The sequence below is a fragment of the Acromyrmex echinatior genome, chromosome 5 (assembly GCF_024713525.1).
Source record: "Acromyrmex echinatior isolate Ae372 chromosome 5, ASM2471352v2, whole genome shotgun sequence".
In the NCBI taxonomy this organism is placed as follows: domain Eukaryota; kingdom Metazoa; phylum Arthropoda; class Insecta; order Hymenoptera; family Formicidae; genus Acromyrmex; species Acromyrmex echinatior.
The window spans coordinates 51,820-59,037 of record NC_141856.1 but is presented as its reverse complement, the minus strand read 5'-3'; positions in this window follow the sequence as shown (position 1 = coordinate 59,037).

Sequence of the window (7,218 nt, the reverse complement as noted above, 5' to 3'; positions counted from 1 at the left end):
CTCCAAAAGTCTATGGCTATCAACAAAGATCATGTCCAAAATACTAACGGTCTTTAATAATTATCATCCCAGACTCAAATAAAAGAAGGTAGCAAATCCTTAAATTATCTTGATGTTAATCGTAGAAAATAACCAATTCATTTACGATTTATATTACAAACTTATCTTCTCGGGAAGTTACCTAAATTATCATTCTCACTCTCATTGTCAGAAATTGAGTGCAATTCTAAATCTGGACAGAGTACTATTGTTATCAAACATCAAATTCTATAAAAAAAATTTTGATAATATCATAAAGATATTACTTAATAATGGATACTCTTTAAAAATAATTTTTGATAACATCAAAAAAAGATTACATAACAAATTTCAACAACTTTACCAAGATTCTCAAAAAACAGACATCAATCACAAGAATAAAAACAATATAATCAAACAGAGGTATTTCATTATTTCATTTCTAAGTATAATATTTATAATAATTAATAATATTTCTGAAAAGATTTATAAGATTATGAAAATGTTTCCACATGTTTCAGATAGCCTATTCTAGGATAAATAAAATGAGACGTTCCATTAGGGTACTCAAAGATAAACTTCCTTTGAATTTGCATTCCAAACCACGTGGTCAAAGTCAATTGCAAAGACTGTGACGCATCCTACGTGGGTCAAATGAGCAAATCATTAATAATAAGAATAAATGAACACAAGAACCACAAAAATCATAATATTACACAACATTCCGTAATTATGGACCATAGATTGGATACGTCACATAAATTTGATTGAATAAATATAAAAATACTAGACGAAGAAAAAAATGTTACAAAAATTAATCTCTGAAATGTTACATATAAAACAACAGAATAATGAAATTATTAATTAAATTTATAAAATGATATAGCACTTCTTAATCCTATATATTCTAACATAATTTGACTTGTCTCTTCCCTCTCTCCAACTCTATTTTGTTCTTTATACTTGTCATTTGACTTGTCATAAAATGTTTCCATTTGTACGCTAATGATCGATATCTCTGGACACGTATCGCCCATCCATGTAAGTTTAATTTTATTTCACAATTATTATTGTTTAAAAAAATACTTGTATAAATCAAATATACAATAAAAAATATTGTAATGTCTAATAAATTTGACAATGTAATATATAATACGTGTTCCATATGAAAGATGATTTTCACAATACCACAACTTGATTCCACTTAAATAACGATACAAATCGCAAAAATTATAGTTTTAAGAGTATTAGCGATTTGCAACATGTATATTTTCTCTTTTCTTATTACTTTGTACTGAAGAATATTCAAATCTAGGATCGAAACATATGCGTATTTCTTATATTATTGCGAATGGTTCTATTGCAAATTTTTCTATTGTGTACTTCGTTTATTATCATTGTATTGAATAATAATCATTTACACATGTACTTCTTGGGTCGGCTCATTTACAGGCTTTTTCCACGTAGTTAAATTCTAGACTAAAGATCAGTTTTTAAAATTATTTTTTAGAATTAAAGTTTAAAAAATTATCAAAACGGCATTGTTGACATTTTTTGCACATTTCTTCATTTATATTTCTAATAATTCTACGAATTTTTTGAAGTGATCAAAATATATAATTATGATAATGTGGTATAAATCAAAACTTAACAAAAAGAAGAGCATAAAACCACAACATTAAGATATTCTTTGTAATATTTAATATATATTTACATTAATAAACGTCTAAATTATTTATTAATGTAAATATATATTAAATATCACAAAGAATATCTTGTGCTGTGATTTTATGCTCTTCTTTTTGTTAATTTTTGGAGTGATTTGCATCAGTAAGACCGCCAGTCACGTTGTTAAAATGTTCTTATTAAGTTAAAGATGTACTGGCGTTACTGTTCTAACATTGACAATAACTCGAAAATTTAATAAATTGGTTCTATTTATTACATCGGAAGACATATATGAAATCTGAAGTCGATTCTCTATCTAGTTGAGGAATTATCCAATTTAATTTTGCATGAGTTCTTATGGAATATCTCTGCTGGAAATAAATCATTGAAATCGCTGAAATCTTATCAGCTAATTCATTTTAGTATAACTCAATGGATTAATTGATATAGAGTTTAGCCATTTTTAGCGATTTCAGCGATTTATTTCCACCAGTATATTTTTACTTATATCAAAAAATTATAAAGAAGCTACATTGCCAATATTCTGAAACTTTGTTTGTGAGTAAATAAAATACTGAGCAACATTTATAAAAAAAATTCATATTGATTTATTAACCCGTTATCAAGATATTAATGATAAAGAAAAATTCCGAGTGGGCTACATAACCACATTTCGACTACTCAAAACGTAGCAATCAAAAGTGTCAATAGTACGAAGGTTAATTTACATAACTTTTTGATTTGTAAGTATCATGTGATGTCTGATGTACATTAAATAATAATATGCTGCACATTTTTCGTTTCTTACAGTTGATTTTAAGGAAAATTCGCATACAAAAGTTTTACTGATAATTACAAAAATACAAACATTCATTTATAATGCCAAATATCACATGAACTGACATTATTTAGGTTCTGTACACGATACATCGCATATTTTAACTTATAAAAATATAGAATTTCATCAATTTTAAATTTAAGTAACTTCTTTTTTCTGGGACTGTATAACCAGAACATTCTTAATGTGCCCAGTTAACGAGATTCTCTAGTTATTTAACATAATAAGAAAGTGATCAAATTTTGAGAATAAGTTTATTATAAAAATAGAGGCATATTTTTGAATTTTCTCAAATCCCTTTACTGTATAGTTTCTATTAAATAATTTTCTAAAATATCTTAAATACTTATGAGAAAAACGGATTTAAGTAATTTAATCGAAAACAAAATATAAGAAAATTTAAAGTAAACTATATTCACATGAAGGAGTAGAATTTGAAGAACATTTCAAAATAAAAAAAATGAAATTTATATCATTTTCAGACAATGAAATGTTCATAAATTATAGATTTTTATTTTGTAAAGACAAAATAGTGTTATATTTCATACAAGTCATACGACATAACCGTTATATCGATTAATCGATCGCGACGTTTTTTCAAGAAAAATAACTTTCTTCTTTTTCAGTCGCTTTCTTTTGATTATTCTTACTACAAATATAATTTTCTTTTTCAATAAGGATATTTTTAAAATGTTACTTTAACAAATGTCAAAGGTTATTTTAGTGAATTTAATTTTGAGTGCAAAAAAAATAAAATATCGAAAAAACGGAAAAATGACTTTTTACAAAAAAAATTCACATTTTGAATTTTTAATATTAAGGGCAAGAAATTTAATTTGATACGACACATTAAGAAAAAAATAGTATTACGTCCAGCAGGACTCCACGATTTTTTCTTTTCGCGAACATTCGACTAGGTGATCGCTGGGACAAGGCGCGAGAAAAAACGCGAGCGTTAACGGTCACCGATCGACGAGCGTAATAATATTTAAGAAATAGTTGAAAACTTTCCCAACGATTTTGGAAAGATGGGAAAAACCCAGAGATACCCAGAATCGCCTGATCCACGGTAATAAAATTTACGACAGGATTACAAACCATGTTAAGAAAGTTCGGTTTAAACACGTTCAGTTTCAGTAAATAATATCTAAATGCGGATCAGGGATTCTGAGTAAATAAAAAGTCACATTTCCAAACGCGTAACAACATGTTGAAGGATGTTTTCCATCAACAACAGGAAGCGATAAAATAAATATAGCATGACAGGAGTAGGTTTAATTTTTTGCTAACGATTATAAAATTTGGAGCAAATACTGTCTAGATGAGAAAATGCACGTTCAAGTATCTAACAAAAGAGATAAAAAAAGGGGGAAATGTATGTTTTCAAATCATAACCAAGTCGTTCGGAAGGGACGATGAGTGAAATATCCCCTTTTTCAAAAAGAGAAACTTAAACTAAACTCGCCAATGGGTGACCGTAGATTTAAAACCTAGAGAAGGTGATGACATATCACCAACAAGTTCAAAAGAGATTGAAACTTGTAGTGTGGGCGGAGCAAATTTTGAAAATAGTTCGCCAGGAACACGAGAAATAAATTTCCTACCAAAAACAAAAAATCTCTCCAATCCGTATCCCCGATTTTCCAACTTAACACGTCCCATCAGAGAACCATCTTTCAAAACTCTCAATATAAACATAACACCGAGACTCGTTCTCATTATTTTTCTGTTCTTATTCGATGTCTGGTTCTGCTTCCCAATCAGTCAGTCGTTCGCAATCTATTAGTCTATATTCGCTCAGTCAGTCAAGTAACACAGATAATACATAGATACAGTTCAGTGCATTTTCGAAGACCCAATACCTTGCTGATTGTACCGAGATCAAGGCTATTATTGAGCCACTTTAGAAGACAAAGGACACCAAATAAATTAAAACAAGGCCTATTGAAACAGTAAGTTCCTTTTTTCCTTTTTATTATTCTTTTTATTATCCTTTAGTAATGTAATTGCCAACGTAGTGCCACGATCAAGAAATAACTGCCCGTTCAGAAGTTGGCTCCGGAGTCGGCCTTACATAGGGTAAATTGTTGGACGAGGCGTAAATCCGCAGAATTTCAACGACACGCAAATTCAGAAAATTCGGCAAATCATGCTGAGAACGTCCGTTCATCAACACGATGTCGCCGGCACCAGCAGATTCATCCATCTCTAAGCAGCTTCCAATTCGGCCACTGCCTATAGTAGCGGCTTCCCAATCACTTTCTCGTTCACCCTCTTCACCTTCCCGAATATCTTCTTCCATTCCGAAACCTGCTTCCCCTGCACTGTCCGACGCTTTAACCTTACAAATTTTCCATGACACCCCTCCGTTAATACCTTTTCATCCACAAGAAATCCAGCTGAAATTACCGGTCAATCTCCTTGTTTTCGTATTTCGATATTTATTCCGAATTCCGCTTATCCATATTTAGTTCTGGTGGAATTCTTCTTCAATCTTTTTCCTCCTTCTTTTGCTATACGCGAAATAGAATAAACAAAAATCTGTCAGCTCTGCTCGCCTTGAAACTTCACTATCTAGCGATTTAATAACATGTAAATAATTAATAATAATTATCTCGTCAATTTGTAAATTTTTCTTCCTTTTTATATCATCATATTAATGAATGTGTAAATTAGTGTGTAATAATAATTCTACAATAGTTTGTAAGAATAATTCTGTTTGTGTGTAATATTTTCCTTTATTTTTTTTGTAATTGTACTGTAATTCTATTTAACCTTGTAATGCGTTAAATTTAGATTAGTAATGTTTAATAATAATAAATGATGTTATTAAATTTTTATCTCTCTCTCCCTCTCTCTCTCTCTCTCTCTCTCTCTCTCTCTCTCTCTCTCTCATTCTCTAAATTTAAAACCCTAAGACCTTATAGTCAACTTTGCCTTTTCGCACATGGTCCAGTCCCGAGTTAAAAAGGTTAGATTTCTTGATTCGAAATTTGGACCGATGATCGCATCGTTCGTAGGAAACAGATGTCATAGCGTCTTTATGAAATATTGACCCATATTCCGAGTCAAGCACAAAGAGATGCGTTCGACTCGCGATATTCGCTTTAGTGCGTCTGACTGTCCTTTCAGATACCTTCACGATTTCCGCTCCTCTTCTCTTTAATAAGATCATAAATTTAAAATTTCTAAGGGTTTAGATGTAACAATAGTTTGAGAGGGCCCGTTTCAAAAAAGATATTTATTTTGAGAAATGAAGTGACAAATTTTGATTAAAAAAGTAGTACTAATTTTTTCACAATGTACTTATTTATTTATTACATATGAATAAATTTCAATTAACTGTTAATGTATAAAAAATAATGTATAAAACATGAATAATATTCGAGAAGATTCAATCATTTAAAATATATAATAAAGTATTTATAATAATTTACGTGCAATCATTACAAAAGAAGAGACGATTGTAAAGCAGTCGTTTACAGATAAATACACCAAATTAGTTTTCTTGTCATCTTTTCGAATACAAAATGCATACCTTTGTCTCTAATCCAATCGAATCCTTTTGCATTCTTCACTGTCATCTTTCTTTAAAATTTCAGCATTATCTAGCTTCAAAGCTTTGCGTACATTTGCCATTTCGTATCGTTCTTTCAAATATGGCGTTATAAGGTGCATGTAAATTCCTTCGAGACAAACGATTACCGTACTATTTTGATTGTCGTTGATTTATTCTAGCTTACAATCCCAAAGTATTCTGCCATTAACAATTCTTCATCAGATTTCGATTCAGATTGTTCTGAAGAAGAATCTTCTGAAAAAGTTGGTTCATAATCAGACTTGTTGCATATTATCTGTACCGGATTGATTTTCGGCATGATCATTTTTATTGTCTTCGAGTAACTGTTGGCGCATTTGCCTAGACTAAAAATTATAGGCTATCTTATAAAATTAAAAAATGCTTATACACATTTTTAAAAAATTTAATAGTGTAAAACGTGATGTACTTACTTTTTTAATAAGCTGATGACAAAAAAACAACAAAAATAAAAGTTGAAAAAAATACACTTAAATCACAGTCGGCACAGTAGGATACTAGATGCCCCACGATCATTTTGCTCGATCACGTTGCTACTACACTAACGCATTTAGACTTATTCTACCTACTAAAAGGAAGAGCAACTCTCGAAATATAAATAAATGACACTACAAGTCCTATTTTTTAACAATAAGGGGCCTTAATTTAGAGTTGAAATATACTGGAACGTCTAATACCCCATAGTGTCCGCCAAAGGTTAATTTTATTTATTTGTCACTTTTTGTTTAGTTAAATAGTTTATTGCTTACATAAATATTTACTTAACTGCTGTTTTTAAATATTTACTTTAAATATTTTTTTTAATATATACTTTTTGTTAGATATTATATATTTATACATGTTACGTGTTTATTTCTCCGAGGCTGTAGTACTGTACAAAATATTTCAGAATTAAATCATGGTTAAGACATGCAAATGAACATTGTATGAAGAAAGAATCGTATGTTGCTTCTTTATTTTTAGAAATGAATTAAATACATATTAAAACATTATGTAGTTTTGTTAAGAAAAAGTTTTGAACAAACTAGTATGTATTACATAGTATTTTTAAATATAAGCTTTAATAACTGCTAAAATTTCAACAAGATAATAAATC